The following is a 25,718-nucleotide window of genomic DNA, read 5'->3' on the forward strand; positions in this document are numbered from 1 at the left end:
GCATCCCATAGGTTTTGGATTGTCATGTTTTCATTGTCATTTGTCTCTAGGTATTTTTTGATTTCCTCTTTGATTTCTTCAGCGATCTTAGTTATTAATTTGTTGTGATTCCAGTGCTCTCACAAGAGGGAGTGAGCACACATCCTTTTACTCCCTCACCTTGCCAGAACCCTTGGTAAGCATAACTTTTTGTTTCTATGTCTGTGAGTCTGTTTCTGTTTTGTAAATAAGTTCATTTGTATCATTTTTTCAGATTCCACATAAAAGTGATATCATATGACATTTGTCTTTCTCTGTCTGACTTACTTCACTTAATATGATAATCTAGATCCATCCATGTTGCTGCAAATGGCATTATTTTATTCTTTTTTATGGCTGAATAATATTCCATTGTATAAATATACCACATCTTCTTTATCCGTTCATTTGTTGATGGGCACTTGCATTGCTTCCATGTCTTGTAAATAGTGCTGCCGTGAATATTGAGGTGCATGTGTCTTTTTGAATTAGAGTTTTCTCCAGATGTATGCCCAGGAGTGGGATTGCTGGGTTATATGGTAGCTCTATTTTTAGTTTTTTAAGGAGCCTCCATACTGTTTTCTCTAGTGGCTCCATCGTGGGAGGAAGTTTTGAAGGCAGCTGAGCTGTGCCCTAGCCGGTAATGAGCCTCTGCCATGTATGTTCTCTTCACATGCCAAGGATCTCAGTTCACCTCTCTCCTGTCTCAATTTCTGCCAGTTCACAAGTTTCAATCACTGACAGGCAGCAGCCAAGAGCTGTGGAGGTGATTTAGCAGAGCAGTTGTTTAGAATCATGTTCTTTGAAGTTCTAGAAATTTCTCAGAGACCTTCAAGGGCACAGAGGTGGGGTGGAGAGTGTGACTATGGGTCTCCCCAGGTCCACCCCACTTCAACAATAGCACTCTTCCTTTATTCTCTTTTGCATCACAGCTTGCATGAAGTTTCATTTGAAAGAAAAAAAAAAGCTTAAAAATTTTTTTAAAAACCTCACTGAACTACAGAAAGGATAAAGAGGTGACTGAATATATAAAATCCTATGCAGATGTGATTTGTTTGAGAAACACAGGGGTGTATTGTTTGACTGATCGTCTAAACCAATTAATCTCTGAAATGGAACACAGAGGGAGAAAAAGGAACAAAACTGTCATACAACTGCAGTTAGTTGTGGGGTTATTATATTGGCCTGATTCACTGAAAGACTCTCCTTTTCAGCTGAATAATCTTCAGACACACCGTATGCATCTCCCCAGCTGATGTCAACAGAGACATTTTCATGTTGCTGTTTTTTGTTTTTGTTTTTTAATTCTATGTGTCATGAATTTAGTACAATCTTAGAACACAGGCATTATTTTACTCCTGTCGTGTGCTTCTAGGACTTGGCTCAACAATGGACTGGACATTGTGTCTTTCTTCAAAACACGGAAGGAAAATGTGAAAAGTTAAAATGTATTAGGTGCCTTTCTTCTTCCAAATTATTTACCTTCAAGAAAGTATGGGGTAAAATGCTAACAGATGAAATTGTTGAACCAAGAGAAGAATGAAACTTTTGGGTCCCTAAGTCATGAAACAGTATGGAATGTTATCCCATTGCCCGTGTGCCTGACTTCTACATCTTCTAATTCTGTCCTTCTCTCAAAGCAAAGCTTATTTCTCACCTTCTTGACAGTTTTCAAGAGTGGTCTGGCACCTCTCTGCCAGTGTGCACACATAGCCTTGATCATGTGGTTCTGTTCCATTCCCTAGAGGTCTTCCTATCCCACTTGAACACTTTGAATACTAAGACCTATCTTGCATTTCTTTTATTCTTGAAGTGGCATGTACTACATGCTTAAAGAAAACATTGCCAATGCTTTCCTGGCAGAGACCACCAAGAATCCACCTGCAGGTAAACAAGATCTGTTTATGGCTCGTTGTCATGAAAGAGAACACACCTCATGGGGAACTGTGGATGGTGGCAGAAATGAGTAATGATAGAATTGGGGCTTGTTTTAGGTGATTTGGGGGAAGGTTTGAGGAAGTGGGGCTTTGCTCTGAATTGGACACTGTCTGTGATTGGTATCATCATAGATCTAATCTAGAAGGAAGGGAGACTAGACTGCGCCTATAGCTGTAATCAGTAAATCCACAGCCGGAACTCGTATTAGTCAGGACATGTGGATTTGGTTCATTTTTGTTGTTTGGACAATGTTCAAGGTGTTGTGTTGAAACATCGTGGTCTCATGTCTGTCCTCATCCATCATGGCTACAGAGTGGCCTTGCCTAGTGTAGATATTCTTTGAAATCCTTTCCATCCAATAGGGGAACACCAGAGCCCATCTGTCAGCACCAGGCCAGCTCCTGCTGTCGGGGACTGCTCTGCTCTTTCTCAACATGAAATTGAATTGATTTTCAGCAGCATCACATCTTTATCAAAGATCCCTGGGTGGGTGAAGGCATCCCAAGAGATAGGACCTCTGAGCTTTAATCTCTGATCTCTCCTTTCTTTCTTACAGTGAAGGCATTATATAACTTCTCTTCAAGGCTGTCTTTTGATCTATGGAGGAAGTTGCACTGAACTTCAAGGGAGTCTCCCAGTTCTCTCCTTTCACTGGAACCTCACGGTAAGGATCAAAACCTAATTTCTTCTTTATGCTCACAAGGTTCTGGACGCTAACCCTTAGTGCGCTTGTCCCATTCTTAAAGGGACCAAGTTACAGTGAGGCTCTGTCAAAGGAGGACAATGAATCCGAGGACACAGTGTGGTCTTCTATGCCAGAGGACTGCTTTCTGTACCCAACCAGTATGGCCATTTCATGCCAATCTGTTTGGAAGATTTGGGTGAAAATTAGCAGGAATCTCTTTGATCCAATCCTATGTAAAACATTTCTTTGGTCATTTGTTTGTCATGGATACTGACTTTTGAGCAGTGGTTCATAACCTTGGCTGCACAACAAAATCAAAGGGGGCTTTTAAAAAAAGAAACTGGTTTAATTGATTGGTGTGGGTCTCAAATATCTATCTACTTATCTATCTCTATCTATCTATCTACCTATATCTATCTAACTACTTATCTGTCTATCTACTTGTCTATCTATCTACCTATACCTATCTAACTAACTACTTATCTGACTATCTACCTACCTACCTATATCTGTCTAACTACTTATCTATCTACTTATCTATCTCTATCTAACTAGTTATCTATCTACCTATATCTATCTAACTACTTATCTGTCTATCTACCTATATCTAACTACTTATCTATCTATCTACTTATCTATCTCTATCTATCTATCTATCTATCTATCTATCTATATGTATCTAACTAGTTATCTATCTATCTATATCTATCTAACTACTTATCTATCTATCTATCTGTATCTATCTATCTACCTATATGTATCTAGCTAGTTATCTATCTATATCTATCTAACTACTTATCTATCTATCTACCTATATCTATCTAACTACTTATCTATCTCTATCTATCTATCTACCTATATGTATCTAGCTAGTTATCTATCTATATCTATCTAACTACTTATCTATCAACCTATATCTATCTAACTACTTATCTATCTATCTATATCTATCTAACTACTTATCTATCTATCTATCTACCTATTTTTAAAAAATTCCCAAGGCAATTCTAACAAGACTCATTCTTAAAAATAAAGGGATCCTTTGCCCTGAGTTGATAGTGTAAATTTTCCCTTGAGGAAGTCAAGGAAGATTGTAACTATAGGTATTTAGTTTTGGTATGATTTGCCTTAAATTATTCACCTTTGTTTGCTCAGGCCAATGAACTTTATGTGACTGACTCTTGGAAAAGCAATATTAAACTAAAGCTCCAACTGGCGAATGAATCGTCTTAAAACAAAACAAAACTGGCTATAGTTTCTCCAGGGTTTTGATGAGTTAAAATAATTCTGCATCCGTGGTCACCCTCTCTGCTCTATAAACAGGATGAGGGGGCAGTGGCAGTAAAAACGGGAGCGCCAGTGACTGGCGCTGGCTTGACAAGCAGACGTATAAACAGAGTCTTGGGAGGAAGTTGTGTTTATAGCAACTGAAAGGGAAGCCCTAACCTCAGAAGTGACTGAGGGACTTTGGTGCCTATAAATAGCTAGTCAGGTTATTTCCAACATTTGATTATAACTATTCATCAATAAATATCTTCCAATATGTGTTGGAAATTAATCATTGGTTCAACACTCATTCAGATGTCTGTGGTACTTTGGGTTTCTGCAAAATCGTTATAGACTAAGCCACATAACTTCCTGGTATATAGACAGCACTGTGTTTCAAACTGACTTACAGCACTGAAAATTCTAAAGACGAAGGTGACTGAGGTATAAATGTTAACTCATATAACTTTGTCTCCTCTGTGAAGGCCAGCACAAAGGGCCTTGAACATGCTCCTGTGTAACTGATGCCAATGATTACTCTAGAGAAAAGTATTTATTACAAAGAAAAGCATAGACTGAGCAATGTCCTCTGTCATATAGGCTGTATATGTATGTATATATCTATATAGGTATAGATGACATATTTGCTGAAAATAAACACTTGCGGATTGACTGAAGTGATGTATACACAGAAATATATTGGAACCACAGCTCATTAAACTGGTAAGTTGATTTCCTGGGATACATTATTACCTTTAATTACATTCTAAAGTGAGGTATTGAGAATTTTATTATAGTGGAAGTATGCTATGTGATATCCTAAAATTTAAAGACATTAGCTTTTATTTTGGGAAAAATAAAAGGTAATATAATTGACTGCTTAAGATGGAGGACTCTGGGGCCAGACTTCTTGGGTTTAAATACTTGCTCCATTATGTACTATGTGTGATCCTGGGCAAGTTATTTAATGTCTCTGAATTTCATCCTCATCTGTAAAATGGGACAATAATAACACTCATAGGACTGATCCCAGAGAATTAAATTATTTAATGTAATAAAACACCAGGAACAGTGCCTGGCACAGAGTAAGATCTTTATTATAAATACCAGGTGCTTAGATTTTTGGTCTCTCAGATTGTTGAGTAGTGTGAAATGGATTTTGATTGAGCAAGGAAACTTGCTGAAACAGTCTCTGTCTACTGAAAATTATTTTTCTGAAATAACACCTGATTCAGTGTCAGAAAAACTTAATGCTAAGCACCTGGTCTAAGGAATGCAGCTTAGAAAACTCCTGGGACTAGGGCTGTCAGGTTACCTTGTACTTCCTATGACTTCTGAAGGGGAACAATAATTTCTTTGAACAGAAATCTCTCTGTTTCCATCCCAAGATGGAAAAAAAAACCCAAATCTAATTAAAATAATTTCAAAAGATTTTTGTTTATAGTGTGAATAATATTTAAGTATCTGTTGTAGAAAGTGCTTTCATAAGCCCAGAGGACACTGAAGGACAGAGAGGATGTCTGTAGTCCTTTGTCAACACTTCCTTTCATCTTCAGGGGCTTTATAGGGTTGACTTCTTAAACTTTCTACTCAAAGTGCTGAGGCAAGGCTCCCTCACAGATCTCTCTGGAAAGCAGGCCCTACTAGGAACTCTTCAGGGACGCTGTGAGTGCCTGCTGCCTGGCCGAATGCTCTCTGGTTCACAGTTACTAAGCTCCCTCTTAAATGGAACAGGAAATCAGTACCAAGACACCATCCATAGGCCCCGGAAAACTGTGGGGAGTTTCCACACTGGGGAGGTGTTCTGTCATTTCTTTCTTTCTTTTTTTTTGCCATGCCCTGAGGCATGCTGCATCTTATTTCCGTCACCAGGGATCGAACCTATGTCCCCTGCAGTGGAATCATGGAGTCTTAACCACTGGCCCGCCAGGGAAATCCCTGTCCTTTCTTAATAAAGGAAATTAAGCTGATTTATGATAACACAGGAGCTCAGATGCTAGAGAGTAAATGGAAAAGATTTCAAAGATATTTGTGTGTTGTTTTTGAGCAGGCAGGAGAATTAGCTTTATTTTGATGAAATTTTAAGTAACATGGCACTGGCGTTGAAACTGAAGGTCCCATTATTTAGCAACCATTATCTAAATAATAATGACAGCAAGAACAAAAATGAGTATTTCCTGTGCATGTATCTCATCTTGGCATGGTTCTACACAGAATATATTAGCCATTACTTGCTTAATCTTCACAACAGCCCTGTAAAAATCACTATCATCTCGGGGTCCCAGAGTGTGGATGGGAGGATATTGTACATTAGAAATCACGTGGCAGAGCAAGTGATGCTGGGATTGACTCCAAGGCATAAGATGATTTCGAGATCACAAAATCTGGATCAAATCCAGGTGTTCTGGGATTTGATCCCTGGTGGCGCAGTGGTTAAGAATCCACCTGCCAATGCAGGGGACACAGGTTTGAGCCCTATTCCAGGAAGATCCCACATGCTGCAGAGCAACTAAGCCCGTGTGCCACAACTACTAAGCCTGTGCTCTAGCATCTGTGAGCCACAACTACTGAAGCCCACGTGCCTAGAGCCTGTGCTCTGCACACAATGAGAAGTCCGTGCACCGCAGCGAAGAGTAGCCCCTGCTCGCCGCAACTAGAGAAAGCCCGTGTGCAGCAATGAAGACCCAACGCAGCCAAAAATAATAAAATAAATTTATTTTAAAAAAAAATCCAGGTGTTCTGACACCGTGTCTCATGATCTGGCATTTCTCCAACTAAAGAGTTTCAAAATGAGAGAAATGAATGACTCCTGAATATGGAAGTATTTTTAGGTAAGGCTAATCCTGTTCTTCTATTTATTTAGTGTCCCTCACTGAAACAACTGTTTTCTATCAGTTATAAATGCATACAATATAATTCAAAGATTTTAAAAAACAAGACAAAAATTTAGCTTGTTACATGGCTGTGTGCTGATCCCTGAAATTGTGGGGGGCTTTTCTCTTCACAGGCACATACTCTGTGAAGAAAAGATTTACATAATCTCTAATACTGCCCTGAAGTCCTGAATGAATTACATTTTTCCATTATAGTCCTTGCTTCCCCACAATCTCCCCCGACCCTGAAAAAAAAAGCCTAATTTTCTATCAGGGAAAGAAAGGGAGGCCATTAGTTTGTGTCTGGAAACAGTGGAGGAATTACTGAGCTATTTACAAGCTCTGCACATGTGGAATCAATCTGATATTCCATTAGATGGTTCAAAAATGTATTCAAATTATGTAGTTTTCAAATGTTAAACTTTGGAATTTGTTTCTTAATAGGAAGCTTTTTAGGATAGTTTGCCTGATGAATATCCCCTTTTGTGAATTTGAATAACAAATTGTTTATAATAATATATAAGCCATCTTAATTTATGTTTTATTCCTGTTTCCTGAAGGTTGGTGCAAGTCTGGTGATGTGTATTTCTGCTCCTTGCCTAACAGGGAGGTGATGACTGCAGCAAATTGAAAGAAAATCAGGGCTAGGAGAAATCCCTCTATTTCATTAGGCTCCTGTTTTTGATAGTTGCCCATGAATTTGCAGTCATACTTAATTAGCCATAATATGATTTCTATGCAAGTTTGTCCTTAAAGAATGTGACAGTGTTTAAGTACAGGTGGATTTTTAAATGAGACCTTTGAAGCAGTAAACTAAAAGTAAATGAATTATTCATGTAGAATTGGATATCTGTTAGAACTTCTGAGATACAACACTTCAAAATCTAGTTGAACTGGGTTAAAATATGTAAATTCATTAAAGTCAATGAAATGCAAAATGATATTTCAGTTATGTGCCAAATAAGATCCATGTTCCTGGCCCAGTATAAACTTTTCCCATGTGTTTGTAATAACAAAGCTGGAGGTATAGAAGAGATATAAACATTGTTGCATGGAATTGCTATTGGAATAATGCTCTACATTTCTGTGTAATGCTCTCACATATGTAATTTCTTTTGATCTTTGTAGCAGTTTCACAAAGTTAGATACTATTATCCCCATTTTACAAATTCAAGAGCTTAAGTGTATAGAGAATAATAGAAATAGTGTATGGAAGACAGCATGAAACAGTGGAAAGAGAACAGACTTTGGGATCAGACAGATTCAGAATCCCACCTTCACCCCTTAGTGCATTGATGAATGATGAATATACTGTTTAGGCTCTTTAAGTCTTATTTTCATCATCTGTAAAATGGGATAATTCTACTGACCTCACTGAATTGCTGCGAGAGCCAAAGGCAATAAGGTATGTGGAAGGTCTCACCTGTCTCAGCTTAGCTTTTTCTGGAAGATATGGGTCATAACTATAGGAGACTCCAAACCCAGTGCTTCTTGGGTATTTGGTTGAGATCTCTTTTCTGCCATTTATGACATTGGGACACACTTTCCTGGGCCCGGTTGCTGAAGCTGTAGGGAGCCCCTGACGAGAGAGGAGCAAAGCGACCTCTGCCCCAGATAAAAATCATCACCTTCCTGACGCCTTGTTATCCACATCTGGATTTAGCTGTCGTTCTCCCCAAGTGGTAAAGATCTACAGATGTGTGTGTACAGTAAGAATTACACGGTCCTGCTGCTTATATTTTCTATGCTTCACTTTTAGCTACTTTGTGGGTACACGTGTTCACCAGCTGTAAGAAACTGCTCTATCCATGTGCAGAATTCTTATCACCCACAGCATATGTCTCCTGAGGTCCCCTATGCACATGTTTCGGCTATCGGTTTGTGACATGCAGGGTATCCATGGCTTTATGACATTACTTGTCTCTAACAGCTGCAAAGGAAGAAGATGACTGGCACTTGGTTAAGTTCACTGCCAAAACGGAGAAGTGGAGGAACAGGGAGCAAAATTATGTGTACAGCATTACACAGAGAGTCCATGACCAAGCGGAACGGATGTTACCGACCTCTTGTCCAATTCCCTGTCCCCCAGAGGGAACAACGCTCCTTTGACTCCTAGGCATGCCCTCACACCTTCCCTCTTTTGCACCCTCACAAGTGTATTTTCCACACCACAGCTGTGGGGGTCTCCACCCACTCCCACACAACTTATATTTAGCTCTGAAGGCAAGGGTTCGCTTGACCTCAACAGAAATCAAAGGGGAGGCCAGACTGCCAGGGCCTGGAAAAAAGGAGGAGGAAACTAAAAGAAGTTTCTCTGTAGAAACTGCAGGAAAATCTCTGACCTTGAGGTCCTCGGAGAGAAGGCGTTCTAGCCCTGATGATGACAGAGTTGAATTAAAATACAAATGCTTCCAAATATCTGTTGCCAGGAAGCAGATGACATGCTAAATTACTTTGTGGATTGACTACTTAATTCAGCGATTTCCTGAGTCAGGAATTGCCAGGAGAGCCATTTTGTCCTTTCTGGCAGAAAAGCCACTGGGATGGCTGTCTCCAGTCCCCTTTCCTGTGCTTCCTGCGTAGGAAGGCCTGTTTCCTGCAGAGAGATGCCTGATTAGACAGCACTATTTTGGTAGGCTGGGGACGAGGTAGCAAGGGAGGGCTTTCATTTGATATTGATTTGGGAACAGTGTGGATATCATATACATCATAGAAATATAAATCTTTTAGAAAACGTAAAAATCGTGAATCCAAAGCAAATTAGACCCAGTAGAGGTCCAAAAAAAATCATATTGCAACATTTTCATCTGTTTGATTTTAAATGTTTTGAGATGCCTGGTTTATTTTTTGTGTAAAGAGCTCTGCTTCAGTCTTAATGCAGCTTTTTGAAGCTGAATCTTGAGCGTTGGGATTAATATTTGCCAAGCGAATATGATGCTGCTAAGGGGTCTGATGTTGGTGAGGGATGACTTTGGGAAGATAGCCTAGCAGTAGGCTGGACTTTAAGATTTGACCCTGAGCCAGTGTGGGGATTTTATAGGAACCCGGTGGATGAGCTATTTGTATCCCAGTTTGTAACTGTTCTTCCGTCGTTACGATTGATTCCTTCAGCAGTGTCTTTACCTTGCCCTAAAAGAAGTAAAGTGGCTGAATCAGAGGCATATAATTCAGCAGAGCTAAATAAACACAAAGGTCAGAACATTCAGGCAAAAGGGAATTAAGGGTAGGAAGTAAATTGGAACCACAAATGAATTTGTTCACAAAACATAGAGAGTGAATGATTTATTTCTTCTAATACTTGTTTGGTGTTGATTCCGCGTGACCTCGTGTTGCTGTGTGAGGCTTGTGTGTGCCCTGACCACTCAATTAGATTGTCAGCTTCTGAAGGGGAGGCTTCTGTCTTGGGCTTTGAATTCCGAGAATTATCCAGAGCCTTACTTGCCATCTGTTTGCTAGTATTGATGGTGATGGCCGAGTTTCTTCTCATCCACAAGCTTCTACTGTGGAACAACAAATATTGTAACACTAAACATGTTAGCAATTATTTTGGGAGTTGTTATTTGGGATCACAGAGCATCCCAAGTTAATTGCCTTTAAACAAATTTGGATTTATTTCTTTGAGTAGTTTCTAATTTCTATTTTTAGGTTTTTATTTCAACGTCCTGGGGTTGGTCAGAGAGCTGTCGCTGAGAGTAAGTTCGTGCAAAACAAAATCATCCGTTGGCCATGGGGTGTTATAGAGTGATTCCTTCCCTAGTGGAGGGTGTGATTAGTTGACTCTAGTAGCTGATTCTATTCATTTTATGTTTTCTTATTTTATTATAGCAGTGATTTTGCAATCGAAGCTCTATAGCTTATTCTCATGTTTCGTATTTCTTTAATCCTAAAGAAAATAATGTAAAATAAATACTTGACAGATGGCTTTAAAATTTCTGCTCTTGATTTCTTCCAGTAGGAGGATTATGCAGGCCTGAGGGGTCTCTGGACGTATCATCAGCCAGTTTTGGGATTTGTTGTCATATCTGCCAAAGAAGGTCAAAAAACAACAACAAAAATGAAACAAAAGAGAAAATCTGAAGCTTTCCCTTTGGCTTTTTTCTAACAGCACTGGTAGAGAGTTTAAGTGGAAAGAAGTCAAAGATATTAACTAAAATGAAATTTTGGCAATATTTTTATTAAGGCATACTATTCAACTGTATTATTGTGGGTAATAAATAACTAATTCTAGTATATATCAATAATTAATAATTATTTTAGTGTATATCCCAATAAAGGAGAATAAAGCCTTAAAATCATTAGCTCAGCTTGTAAATATGGTGTGAATATAAACTTATCCTGTCTTAATATGCTTTTTGAGTCTCTTATTTGCATCTCCTATCCACCAGAGGACCAATTTAAAGTAGAGAACAGATATCATCTAGAAGAATAAATGGGAAAAAATGGAATAAAACCTTTTGAAAAAAAGAAAATAGTTGTAAGAGCTGAGGGGGGACTTTCTACATACTGAATTGTATTCTAGAGCTATAATATTTTAAACCGTGTGGTGCTGATAGAGGTATAGACTGCCCAGTGAATCAAGGTAGTCTAGAAATAAATCATAAAAGATCACCTAGTATATATAACAATAACATCACAAATTAGTTTGAAGAGAGAACATTCAATAAAGGATGTCAGGACAATTGCTTAATTATTTGAATAAAAATCTTACTAGGTTCTCATTTAGTACCACACACCAAAATAAATCAAAGTGGATAAAATAGTTATACACTAAAATGAAGCAACTGAAAGAAAACACAGGTTTTAAAAAAATCTTATTATGGAAATAAACTTTCTAAGGCAAAAAAACAAAGAAACCTTAAAAGGAAGATTGTTATATCTGACAACATAAAGAAACTTTAGAAATGTTGTATGTCTATAAAAAATTTAAATTTATTCTTAGTAGCAAAACGTTATTGAATAATATTGTAGCATATACAACAGACTATTACCATCATTATATAAAAGGCTCTTATGAATCAACAACAAAAATAGGAAGATGCCAAAGTATTGAATAAAGATATCGAGTTAATTGACAAATGAAAATGTGCAAATAGCTAATAAATATCATGAGTTCAGTCTCTAATAATCAAAGAAATGCAAATAAAATCAATGTGATATTCTTTTTCTCCCATCAAATTATCCAAAATTTAAAAATGATAATGTTCTGTGTTGAGAGGCACTCTATTCACTGCTGATAGAGATATAAATAGATGGAACTTTCTGGAGAACAATTTGGAATATATATTTTAAAAGCCTTAAAAATTTTCCCCTTGATACAAAATTCTACTTTTAAGAATTTTCCCGAAGGGAATAAGAGATGTACACAGCGATTTTTGTGCAAGTATGTTCATGTGGCATCGTATCTTATGATACAATATTGGTAAAACAACAAATGTTCAACAACAGGGAAATAATTAAATAAAATGTGAGAGATCCGTATCATGGCCTATTATGCAATCTTTAGAAGTTGTGTTTCTAAGAATAATGACAAAATGAAACGCTAATACTATATACATAATAGTTTTTTTAATTTTTATTTATTTATTTTTGGCTGTGTTGGGTCTTCGTTTCTGTGCGAGGGCTTTCTCTAGTTGCGGCGAGCAGGGTCCACTCTTCATCACGGTGCGCGGGCCTCTCACTGTTGCAGAGCCTCTCTTGTTGCAGAGCACAAGCTCCAGACGCACAGGCTCTAGTTGTGGCTCACGGGCCTAGTTGCTTCGCGGCATGTGGGATCCTCCCAGACCAGGGCTCGAACCTGTGTCCCCTGCACTGGCAGGCAGACTCTCAACCACTGCACCACCAGGGAAGCCCTAATAATATATTCTTAAAGAAAAATCAGAATGCAAAACCATGTGATCTGAATATTGGGGGAGGTGAAGGAGGCAGGAAAACGAGAAAAAGAAAGTGTCTGTATATAAATTATGGAAAACAGAAATAACAACAGGAGGGAAAGAAATCAGCAGTTATCTGTAGTTTTTTTCTTTTTTCTGTGTTGGGGGACAATAGATATTTTTAATATTTTAACTTTATACATTTCTGAGTATTTTCAACTGCTATTTTTATAGGTGGAAAAGAATCTTACAAAAATACTACATTTTTTGGGTTTGTTTTTGTTAAGAGCACATGGAAACACATTTTTGGGTGCTGTGGGTGATAAGCTTCCCCAGAGCAGTGTATTGCTATCCTATGCTGAACAGGACTTATCTGTCCTGCCCAGTCAGGACACCAGGAGAGTGACTGTAAAGTTGGTGGGGCTCTTTCTGTTCAAGTGACTCTACTAAACAATACATTTAACTTGGCAGTTTATAAGGTAAATAAAAGGTTTGGTTAAAAATGAACCACATGAAAAGTGAAACATGGTCGGTGACATAGAATGACTCGTCCACGATGGGTCTATGGGTGTTTTGTTTTGTAGACCTGGTCCTCTGTTACTCTGTCTGGCTCCTATGCCCTTCACAGTGTGGGGTCATGAGGTGAGCGAGGTGTACTCTGGCTTTCACACCTTCTGAGCCTGTAGACAGGTGGGTCCATTTCCATGATAGTTAGGGACAGAAATCTCCTGATGGAGAGCTCATCCAACAGGAATTGCTGCACCGCACAGCGAGCTTGGCTAGTGTCCTGAGTGTGTGTTAATTATTAATCAGATAGGTCTTTCATTCCAGCTCCACAGTGTCTACTCTTCCCATGGAGTTGTAATTCCCTTCTGTGTTAGTGAGGCATGGCCAGTGGCTACACTTGCTGCTCTTTTGTCGGCATCCATATGCATTGTCTTACAAGTACTGCTTGTGGTTCAAGTTGTAACAGGTGTCTGAGCTTCCTGCTACTGGATTTGTTTCTGTAACACTTTGGACAATAGCTGTGGACGCTAGCACCTGGAATTATAAAGAATAATGAGTAGGGTACAATTGAATATCCCCAGGCTTTAAGCCAGCATTTGTATGCACTGATAATTTCCTGTCAAGTGAAAGGCTGCTTATGACATCCTTATAAAGGCAAATGTCTTTCCCCACTTGTCAGCCTTTGCAAGCACACCTTTGAATCAGGCACCATGCCTTCGATCTGTGAAATATTTAGCAGTCGTTGTTTCTGGCCACTAGAAATTCATGTGCTTTGGAGAAATTCGGTCCTAAAAACTACGGATTCTTTGCATATCATCTAACTATGCAAAAAGATCCTCTGAATGTGGTTATAAAATATAATCAAACGATTTTTAGCAAAAAGACAACAGAAAAAACTTCAAGGCAGTTAAGTCAATCCCTAAGCAGTTATTAGGTGCTGTGATCAAATGGGGTTACTATCCTATTTCTATTAGATCTAGAATTAACTCTAAAGTTACCAAAACTAAGGCTAAAATAAAGGCAATTTCTCCAGCAAAGATTTGGCCCATGAGTCAGGTATTTCACAGAAGAAGAAAATATTCAGCCAGTACACAAATGAAGAGATGTTCAACATTGTTAGTGGTCAGGGAGAAGCAAGTCCACACCACAACAAGTACAGTTTTACACTTAGTTGATTGGGGAAAATTTTAAAGTCTGATATCATCAGGTATTGGAAATGACGAAGATTACCAGGATCTCAGTGTTGCTGGTGGGAGTGTACCCTGGTGCCGTCTCTCTGGAAAGTAGTTTGACATTATCTCCTAGACTTGAACATCATGTATCCTTTACCCCAGCAGTTCTGCTCCTGGATATATACCCAAGAGAAACTTGATACCAATAACAGGAGACACATGTAAAAATGTATAACTGCATTGTTCATCATACTGAAAAAGAAAAGCCAAAAACAAAACCAAAAACAGGACAGAGCCCAAATGCCCATTGCCAAGATTGTGTAATAATGAGTATTCCCATCACGGATGTTGTACCTCAGTTAAAGATAGTGAACTACAGAGGTGTGAAGTAACATAGATGAATCAACGTTAAAAACAGCCAAAGGAAAAACTACATACTTTGTAAGGAATGCATATAGATGCAATAATACTGCTTTAAAAGAAATTGAGGGATTTATGATAATAGGATTTAGGATGAGATTCACCTCAGCTCAGTTGAGTTTGGGTATTGGGATGCTGAACACCCGAGTTAGATGGAGGTTGGAGTCAAGGTTCTGGCTTTTTGTTTTGGGAAATACATTTGTGGGTATTTATTGCATTTATTAGGAATAACTAACTGAAAAAATAATAAAAGCAGGCTATGCATTATTACTAATAAGTGTGATTGTGGTTGATTCCTTTCTGTCCACCTGAGGTCTGTTGTCCAAAATGAAAACCTTTTTACTTCTGTGGTAAACTATACAAGAATTGTGTAAAGAATAGAAGGCACAGGGTCATGACATGTTTGAATTCAGACCCTGTCCTTTACTAGCTGTATGATGTTGAGCAAGTTACCTAACCTCTTCATGTTTCAGGTTTTTCATCTGTAAAATGGGGATTATATTTGTGCTTTCCTGATAGTGTCATAATGAATGAAAATATATTAGGATCACACTTGTAAAATGTAATGAATTTCACTTAGTGGCTGAGACAGGTTAAGTATTCAAAAATGATTGGCTGGGGACTTCCCTGGTGGCACAGTGGTTAAGAATCCACATGCTAATGCAGGGGACACGGGTTCAATCCCTGGTCCGGGAAGATCCCACATGCCGCGGAGCAACTAAGCCCATGCACCACAACCACTGAGCCTGTGCTGTAGAGCCCGCGAGCCAGAACTACTGAGCCCGTGTACCGCAACTACTGAAGCCCACGTGCCTAGAGCCCGTGCTCCGCAATAGGAAAAGCCACTGCAATGAGAAGGCTGCGCTCTGCAACGAAGAGTAGCTCCCCACTCTCCGCAACTAGAGAGAGCCCGCATGCAGCAACAAAGACAACACAGCCAAAAACAAATAAATTAATTAATTAAAAAAATGATTGGCTTGGGGCTTCCCTGGTGGTGCAGTGGTTGAGAGTCCGCCTGCCGATGCAGAGGACACGGGTTCGTGCCCTGGTCCGGAAAGATCCCACATGCCGCGGAGCGGCTGGGCCCGTGAGCCATGACCGCTAAGCCTGTGCGTCCGGAGCCTGTGCTCCACAACAGGAGAGGCCACAACAGTGAGAGGCCCGCATACCGAAAAAAAAAAAAAAAAAAAAAAAAAGATTGGCTGATAATATTATTAATACTAGTTACAGTAGTTTCATATTACTTGGACTGATTAGGCTAAAAATACAACTTCTTCTTTATTTAGTTCTGTTCTAATGCATAAGTCTTTCCCAGCTATTCTAATCACTGTACCCCATTTTCATTTTTCCATCCTAGGTTAGGCTTGAGGGCTCACCCCATATCAACTTTGGAGAAGAACGATTCTTCCCTATTTGAACGGCAGATTTCTTCCTTTGGCTTCTTGCTACCATTCAATCAGCTGCATATGAATGGAATTAGCTGAGAAGTCTTTGACTACATACGGTGCTGGCAGATGCCCACAACTTCTTATTTAGGCAACTTGGGCAATCAGAGAAATGAGAAGATGTGAAGGATAATATGGTTTTGGCAGTGTAAGTGTGGAAAATAAAAGTTTGCTGGCTGAAATGATTCTCTTCTGTAGGTATACTTTAAAATTTTTTGAAATGCCTCATATATGGAAAAAAATATATCTATCACATTTTTCTCTATGCCAATCAGAAGCAATGCTAAGTAGAGACGGGATTTTTCCTCTAGGGATGTAGCTTTGATCTAAAGGGCTCAGTATATTCTGTTTCTTTCTGATAATAGTTAAAATATAGATTAAAAAACAATTCACTGAGTTATATAATTATAGCAATATGATTATATAAAATTATAAATAAGACTTCTGTACTGAATTCTAACCCATGTACAAAATGGGATATTATTACCCTTTGTAATACTTTGAGATTCCCAAATGAGGAAAAAGAAACATGTGACAAATATGAAAAGGAATAAAAATTTTGTGTATATATATATATATATATATATATATATATATATATATATAAAATCACTGTTTTTGTAGTTACTGGAAATTTTTTGTTGCACACACAAAAAATTGTGCATTAAGCTAAAGGGTAACAGTTTGCCCTTCCTGAAAAAGGTGAATAAAGGAACTTATAAACTGTAGTAAAAAAAAATAAGCCCTGTATCATAGCAATTTTCCATTTATTTGTAAAAATCCAGTTAAGCTACTTCAAAAGAAATTTCAGATGACCTTTGCCCTTGGCTCTCTGCAATTTCAATTGAAAATCACTGTCAGTGCTGGTTGAGGAATTGTGCATAAAAAATGTCCCCTGAGGCTGGATGGGAAAGGGAAGATGTCCCAGTTTTCTGAAAGGGGAAGAAGTTTAGACTCTTCAGACCACAAAATGGAACATTTGATATTGATACTGAAAAAACTTTGGAAAGGATTGTCATTCTGAGCTCCTAGAAAGGGGAGAGGCACTCATTTAAGTCAGAGTGAGCTGAATAAGGACTCCTCTTAGAGACCTCACTTCTGTTTGGTTGGGCCATGGAGCTGGCAGACTAAGCAACTCATGGTCTCTTGGTGACTCTATAGCTGGGTGGGAGGGCAAGCATGTTGGAACCCAAAATAGCTTGACAGGATGGAACAATGGGCCAAATTTAACAAGATATGAAGTAAAAGGGAGAGATATAAAGGCTGCCCTTAGTTCCAGAAAATGAGCAACACAAAACAGGAGGAGTGGGCAGATTGCAAGGCCAAGTCCAAGGTTTAAGCAGATTGTATCCTGCACACAGGTGCCTAGCTGAGGATTGTGTGTGAGTAGGGACTGTGTCCATCCAGACAGAGCACCTCTTCCTTATTTGCAAAAAGGCACCATAAAGCAGAAGGATGAATGCTTGGAAGAATACAAGTTAGGGGTTTTGATTAACTATGAACTCAGCGAATGACTACTATAGTGTGATCACCATGAATTGGGGAGGTTATTCCTTGACGTGTCATGTCCAGAACCGGGGTGGTCAGTGTCCAAGCTGAGTTGGATATATTGATAGTGGAAAGAAGGACAGTGGTGAATTGGAGCACAACTAGAAGAGAAAGGTGAAAACTCTGCAAACTGTGATTTCTGAGCAATAGTGAAAAGGAGAATGTTTAGTCTGAAGAAGGGAAGATTTAGAAGGGCCATGATAGATTCCTAGCAAATTACACATGAGCATAGGACACCACAAAGCAGGGCATCAAAGCCTGAAAGATATTAAAAAAAATTTTTTAATGAATTTTACATTTGAGATTTAAAACAACACATCAGGAGGGTGGGGGAGGGAAGGACTGGGAATTTGGGATTAGCAGATGCAAATCAGTGTATATAGGATGAATAAACAACAAGGTCCTACTGTATAGCACAGGGAACTATATTCAATTTCCTGTGATAAACCATAATGAAAAACAATATGAAAAAGAATATATATGTATAACTGAATTACTTTGCTCTACAGCAGAAATTAACACAACATTGTAAATCAACTATATTTCGATGAAATATTTTTAAAAAATAAAGCAACAAAGTTTTCATTATAAGGACATTTAGAACAAAATTTTATTCCCTTACTTTATAATTCAGTATTTTAAAATTTTGAATTACATATTGCTTGAAAGGCAGGGAACACCATAATCTTTTTAATGCTTAGCGTTTCTAAAGTCTTTTTTTTTTTTTTTTTTCGGTACGCAGGCCTCTCACTGTTGTGGCCTCTCCCGTTGCGGAGCACAGGCTCCGGACGCGCAGGCTCAGCAGCCATGGCTCACGGGCCCAGCCGCTCCGCGGCATGTGGGATCTTCCCGGACCGGGGCACGAACCCGTGTCCCCTGCATCGGCAGGCGGACTCTCGCGCCACCAGGGAAGCCCGTTTCCAAAGTCTTAACCAAGGTGATACAAGATCTAGAACTTTCCATCAAGTTGATATGTCCGAAAATGGAACAGACAGTGTTGTCTGCTGCTAGCGTGGCTAAGGCTGAGAGCAGGCACCGCTTGCTTCCTGGGTGCGATGATGAGACAATTTGTGCATTGGATAAAGTGTGGGGCTAGATGACATTTAAGGTCTCTTTTCATGCTGAGATTCTAGGATTCTGGGAAAATGCACTTTCTCTTAAGAAAGAGGAAAACGGAGATCACCAGTATGATTGTCTGTTCCTTCACAGAGAACTCCAGAACTAAAGAGAGAAGTGTAAGACTAATGTAAGAATCTGGGGCATGCTCAATTTTTCTTTCTCCCTTTTGAGTAATTTACTAGGGTCACTTCCTGAATCCCCTTCTTAGGCCTGGAGTGTTAAACAGTTGAGGTTTGGGACATTATACTGTAAGGTCTTGGATTTGACCTTGGTGAGGTCTAGTTAGCTTTTAAAGGTTTGATTTCAAAGCAAGCACATCACCTTACAGCCAATTTATGGCTCTAAACTTTACTGAAAACTGCAACCGTCTTTGCCAAGTATGCTCAAAGTAGCAAGTGGGCAACAGAGGATAGGTAGATAAGTTAATATTTACTTTCCTACTAGAAAAGCAGGAAAATATATGTGTCTATATATGTATGTCGTGCGGCTGCAACGTCTTGTGTTTATCCTCTGTCACAATAAGACTGTCATTCAGAGGTGACTATCCTTTACTACCCCTTTGACTGGGGCTTGGGCTTATTTTGCAAAAATATCATATACACATTTCCTGACCCTATATAGGTTTATATACTGTATTAAGCTAAAGGATGACAATTTGCCCTTCCTGAACAAAATTATCCACATGTAATGAATTGTCTACTAGAGAAGAATTTGATATTCCTTGGTTATGTCCTTATTTTATTTATTCTCAGGGAGACTAGAGTATAGTTGATGAGATAGCAATTAAAAAATAAAAACAAAACAAAACAGGCAGGGCTTCCCTAGTGGTGCAGTGGTTAAGAATCCCCCTGCCAATGCAGGGAACACGGGTTCGAGCCCTGGTCCGGGAAGATCCCACATGCCGCAGAGCAACTAAGCCTGTGTGCCACAACTACTGAAGCCTGTGCTCCTAGAGCCTGAGCTCCGCAACAAGAGAAGCCACTGCAATGAGAAGCCCGCGCACCTCAACAAAGAGTAGCCCCCGCTCCCTGCAACTAGAGAAAGCCCACACACAGCAATGAAGACCCAACACAGCCGAAAATAAATAAAGAAAATAAATAAATTTATACGAATAAAAACCAGACAAAGACACCCAGAGTTAACCATACCCCAAATTTACTCCTCCCTCTATTAGCTACTTGACTCTTAGTCTTATTGTGGGCTTATGCTGGGGATGTGTGGGGAAGGGCTTTGAGGCAAACTTATGTGGAACACCCATATCCTAGTGAAATGGGATGACATATACAGCAAAAGCAGCCTTGAAGGAGAAGAAAAACATCACAGAGGGCAGTCTGAAGATGCACACGGATGAAGAAAGGGGCTTTCACGTAGAGTTATTTTTGATCATTTACATTTCATTTCTCTACATGTTAAGAAGTGGCCTTCTTGACATGTGGAGGCAGGGCAATAGTGGGTTTGCTTCGAGGAATACTGTTCCGATTTTACATGAGTTACGATCATTCTCAACAAACAGGCTGAGCTCTTTGCTGTTGGCTAAAGATCAGGGAGGCCAGACCTTCCCAGCAGGGTTGACGTGGGATACACGGGTCCTTGGCACTTGCTGCATCAGTGGAGCAAAGTCAAAGTTGGGGGCACTTTGAGATGATATGTTTCTCCAAAGTCAGGGTGTATCGTATATCAGAGAAGCAGGAGAAGGTAGTGGTGTTTTTTAGGCACAGCATTCTCCACTGTTGATTGGTTACACTCTTAGAATTAGCCATGTTCTATGCCAGTTTCTGCCAAGCATATACAATATCACCATGGAAGTGAAGTGAGTCACTAGTATTTTGTACCTAAGGGACATATAGTTAAGTAACGGGAACCTTGAACCTCATCCCTTGATCTAAGTAGAGCTTCAGTAATAGAAGTCTGCCTCTAGATGCAGTTACATAACTCTGCTGCTTGAACCTCTTCGCGTGTGATTATTTTGTTAATCCAAGACATCACCATGGTTACCTCCTCAACTTGGACGTTACATAGAGCTCTGTATGGCAAAGGTGCTATATTACATGTCTTAAACTCTGGGTTCCAGCACTGATTGAATTTTTAGGAAAAATAAAACTGAAAGTTTATATCTCTGCTAAATTTTTATGTTGAAACCTAACCCCCAATGTGACAGTGTTTGGAGATGGGGATGGGGGTCTTTGGGAGATGATTAGGTCATGAGGGTGGAGTCCTCATGAATGGGATTAATGCTCTTATAAAAGAGACCCCAGCAAGTTCCCTTGCCCCTTCCATCATTGAGGAAACTGCAAAAAGACAGCCATCTATGAACCAGGAAGCAGGCTCTCTCTCACCAGACACTTAATCTGCTGGCATCTTGATCTTGGACTTCCAGCCTGTAGAACTGTGAGAAATAAGTTTCTGTTTTTTATTAAAAAAATAAAAAAGAAAACTTGAGGAAGCATCTGAGACAGAGAGGAGAGAGAGAGAGAGAGAGAGAGAGAGAGAGGACAAGCGATGGCAACAACAAAAGAAAGTAGAGTAAGAATCAGCACCAGGTAGTTCTCAGTTTATAGACTGAATAGATCCAATCAGACAACTCAATGGAGCCAAGTCACTTAGGGATTTAGGAACATTCCAGGGTTTCTTTATCAATTGGGCCAAACATACAAATTCTTTCCACTTAAGTAAACTGTGCTTATCCGAAGGCTCTGAAAGGCAAGTCAGATTTCTTCCACTTAAGGAGATATACCTCATATTTGGTATATTTCTCTAGTTACATAAATGTTTACTGAAATTCCTTCCAGGATTATGGGTTGAAAACTTGGAGAGACCCTTTATTACGTGACAATTTGCTCCTCCAAAGATAGAAAACTTTACTTGAGATTTAAATTCCTGACCAAAAATGCCTGCAAGAGATAAGGATAGATATATACATTGAAACCACAAATACTAGAGCTATGGTAGGTGGTTTTGGGGAAAGGTTATGGACTGGGAGGAAATGTTTGAGATACTAGAAAATGCACTGTAATGCATTAACTTCCAGCCCCAACTTTTATTCAGTCTTTCTTGGTATATCAACATAATAAACTGTGGTAGGCTTTAAATGAGCCCATTTTGTATTCATTCTTGGTTGAGAAGGCCCTGAGGTTGAGGAAGGGAAAGGAGAAACTCCAAGTCCTCTTTCTATGAAACTTGGAGTGGGAGAGAACTACGGGAGTGATCAGGTACCACATTTCAGACAAAGTCACAGCCTCACCGTTTAGCTCTCTCCTAGGCAGAGGGAGGGATACTCTCCGAACAGAGTGAAGGGTAAACGAAGGGATGAGGGAGATTGGATAAGGTGAAGAGGGGACAGTTTTCATAGAGCATCACTCTGTCTCCTCCATATTGGGCATCATGATTACTATGGATTCCTTCACTATTACCAGTCACACCCAGGACATGGTCAGATGACCGAATATTTGAGTGTGGACCAAAGCAAAGATAGGGTGCGTCAGTCTAAAGACTCACCTATTAGTATATAACTCAACGTGTAACTCTCAAATCTCCATGTGAAACACAGAAAAACAATAAATAAATTGCTGTGGGTGTGTTTTAAATGAGATAGTACAGAGCGATACAAGGCACTCCTTTTTAATAATTGGCAAGCCAAAGTGATAAGTAGTGGCCACCACCAAGAAATGGACAAAGATGAGACTCATGGATCAATGTGCATAGAGAGTCTGGGGTCATGACTCACATACCTTGACAAAACCCCTGAATTTTCTAAGTGTATTAGAAAAGGGCTCCAATTCTAATAACAAGGCATTTCTGGATCCCATGTCATAGAGTCGGCCATATTTGCCGCTGGGAACATATTATAATCGGAGATTACTTTTCTTTAAAAAACTTTGTAATCATATTGTGCCTATTTCTACTAGGCTTTACTAAAACTGAAAATGTAACAGTTTTAAACTTCTATAATCACTTAATATATTGAAATGACTTTGGAGGCTCTATTAAGTGTTTGCTAGTAAACCATTCATTCTGATGATACAAAAGGCTCTGATCTGCTGGAGAGAGAACATGAGACACACCACTTCACCATAAATCAGTGTAAAGCAAATGTGCTGGCTCTAACAAGGCGGGTTAATTATTAAATTCACAAGTTTTTTTTTTTTAAAGACTTGGTTGTTCCAAATACATTTTAAAAGTTTTTCAGAGGCCTGTGAATTAATATCTTCTTCCCCTCCATCCATGTTCACTCTGGTCATCAAAAACCTCCCAAAGCATTCCCCTGACCTTAAAACTGGACTTTTCAAATAGCCTTTAGTCCCCACTCTCAGGGTGAATCAATGAATGAGTGAATAAAAATACTGAAAATTCAAACGTAGTAGCTCTATTTTGAGCAAAGTCAAAAGAACAGCTGAGAAACATGTCCTGCCTCTAAAGGCATAATCCTTCGTTTTCTTGTTGCCATCTTGTCATCACTATAGCTGAGTTGGAGCTAGAGCTGGAGACCTGCTCTGGTCATCTAGTCCTTGGAAGATTCAATGGGAGAATACACTTTATAAGGACAAGATTTCAGAAATCCTGATGTATTAACCTGTATTTAGGGTGTGATTTTGTTATAAGGAGCAGCAGTGCTTTCTAAGAGATGCAGTTTCTGCCCACTAGGCCTTGATGATTTAGTCTTTTAAAATGAAATATGTCAAATACACAAAACATGTAATGATTAAAAAATTAATTGTCTTCTAAAGCCTTAAGAGCCATTTATAATTTTATTGAGGTTGCAAAATAACAAAGCAACTTTTAATTATCTCTGCCCATGGGAAAAATCAGTAGCTACCTTTCAATTTCTTTTTAGACAATGATGTAAACTTGACAATATAAATACTAATAAGCAGAGAAATACAAAAGAATGATAACCATATAGGGAGAAGACAGAGGAAGAAGGGTCACTAGTGGATTCTCTACAAACTGAGCAGTGAGCCCTAGCACTCACTTCCATTTGGCAAGAGTGTTTTTTTGTTAAATCCTTGACCATATATATAGAGTCATATATATAGGCTCATATTCTTTGGAGGGTTAGCATGGGTGCAAAGTGGCTTTTCAAAAATACAGTCTAGCTAGAGCAAAATAGCCACCCGGCTTACTCAGCTTTTCTGATTAAGATATTATGATGAACAGCATTCAGCACTTTGGTTACCCACTCTGTCCACATCCCAGGCAGCATATCTTATCTCTGGCTTGCATTCTTTGTTTGCATCCTTGTCCTGTTCTAGAAGAACGGATCCTTATATTTCCTTGGTTATTAAATAACTCAATATTTTTAAAGGTTTCAACAAATTGAGACAAATATGTCAGTGGACCCTGTGTCCTCTGTACTTTGATGCTGTGCTATGCTGGTCATTTGAATATGCAAGACAGCAGGAGGTTGCCTCTTGGCATCCATCTCTGTGACAATCATTTCATCTACTCCAAAGTATTGTCTAAAAGAGAGTTGGTTACACGTGGACATTTAAGGATGTGGTCTCATTGTACAAAACTGAACAATATTTTCAACTTCCAATGCTTTATAAACAATATATGTGTATATAGCTGACCTTGCAAGAGGTGATTTCTCAGCGAGCTTTATGTTGACTTTATTTCACATGCAGGATAGTACACATCCTGATTTGTACCTTAGGAAGACATGTTTCAGGGGCGGCAGAAAATTCAGGTAAATGTTCCCTCTCAGAACAGATTGCTGTGCTGGTATCTGTAGATGCCCAAGGCTGAAGTTCCTTTTGTAATTATTTTTAAACTGCTTCAAATCCCCAACCTCCCATCATCCCCATATATAGCAAGTTCTTAATGGTGCTGTTTCACAAGAAATCCATGATTGTGATGCCGTGTGTATTTGTGAGCATGTTAGGAAAGGAAAGGAATATATAAAGACAAGAGAAACAACTTATCTTAAAAGATCTTTACTTGTTCTGAAACTATATTTGGATATAAATAGAAGTAATACATCAATCTATTTTTCTTCCAGTCAAAATGAATCATTCTTCCCTGTTGTTTATTGTACTTTGTTAAACCTCTGTTATACTTACTATCTTAGTCGGATTTGAAATAGTGTTGTGTGTGTGTCTTTCTTTCCAGCTCACTGAACAGTGATTCCTTGGGAAGCAGGGACCAGATTTTGTGTTTCCCCCTCTGCACCTGTGGACTACTATGGACTACTGTGGACTACTGTGGACTACTATGGACTACCAGCTGCTCGGTAAGACCATTTCATTTTGTTTCTCTATGAAGGGCTGCACTCAGGAAACTGAGATCAGAGCCACAGTGGGAAACTTTTTGTGTTTTGAGACATTTTTGTGTTCACAATGTAAACGAAACAACATTGTTGCAGCGGTCCTTTCACTCTCTGAGAACACATCAGAGAAGCATTTGATTTCTCTTCTAAACCCATGGTGACGCTCATCTCACTGGCACACCAGATGCTGCCGTCAGCAGGTGGACCCTGCAATGGCCACGGCCCCAGAATGGATTGCACAGGCCGAGGCTGTGGATGGAGGTGGAGGTGGGAGTGGAGAGGTAGAAACAGGTAAGGAGGAGGGCAGCCAAGGTGTTAGTGTTCCTAATACTAACTCTTTCATTGTTGTGTCGAGCGGGGCTGCTGGGAATTGTTCCATAAATTCTAGTTTGTGAAATGGCTGGATGTAATGCTATATGGTAAACAAACAAACACATCTCATATGCTGAAGGGTCTTTAAGAAGTAATGTCTGGGGAATTCAACTACTCTCTTTAGAAGAGGGTCAACAGTGATTTGACGTGTGGGGATATTTTCAAATCTGCAAACCATAGCCAGGCATCAAGAGTATGTGCTATAAGCTGTGACAAAAGC

The 25,718-nt window shown here is 39.2% G+C and overlaps 1 long non-coding RNA gene across 1 annotated transcript in view; it reads left to right on the plus strand.

Annotated features, from left to right (window-relative positions):
- Positions 1-25,200, plus strand: part of LOC125960600 (uncharacterized) — a 48,879-nt gene extending 23,679 nt beyond the window's left edge. The window contains exons 2-3 of the long non-coding RNA XR_007470398.1: positions 2,513-2,620; positions 24,970-25,200. This is a non-coding gene — a long non-coding RNA (uncharacterized LOC125960600). The remainder of the gene's footprint in view (positions 1-2,512; positions 2,621-24,969) is intronic.
- The last annotated feature ends 518 nt before the right edge of the window (positions 25,201-25,718 follow it).

This window comes from Orcinus orca, chromosome 12, assembly GCF_937001465.1.
Source record: "Orcinus orca chromosome 12, mOrcOrc1.1, whole genome shotgun sequence".
Taxonomy (NCBI): domain Eukaryota; kingdom Metazoa; phylum Chordata; class Mammalia; order Artiodactyla; family Delphinidae; genus Orcinus; species Orcinus orca.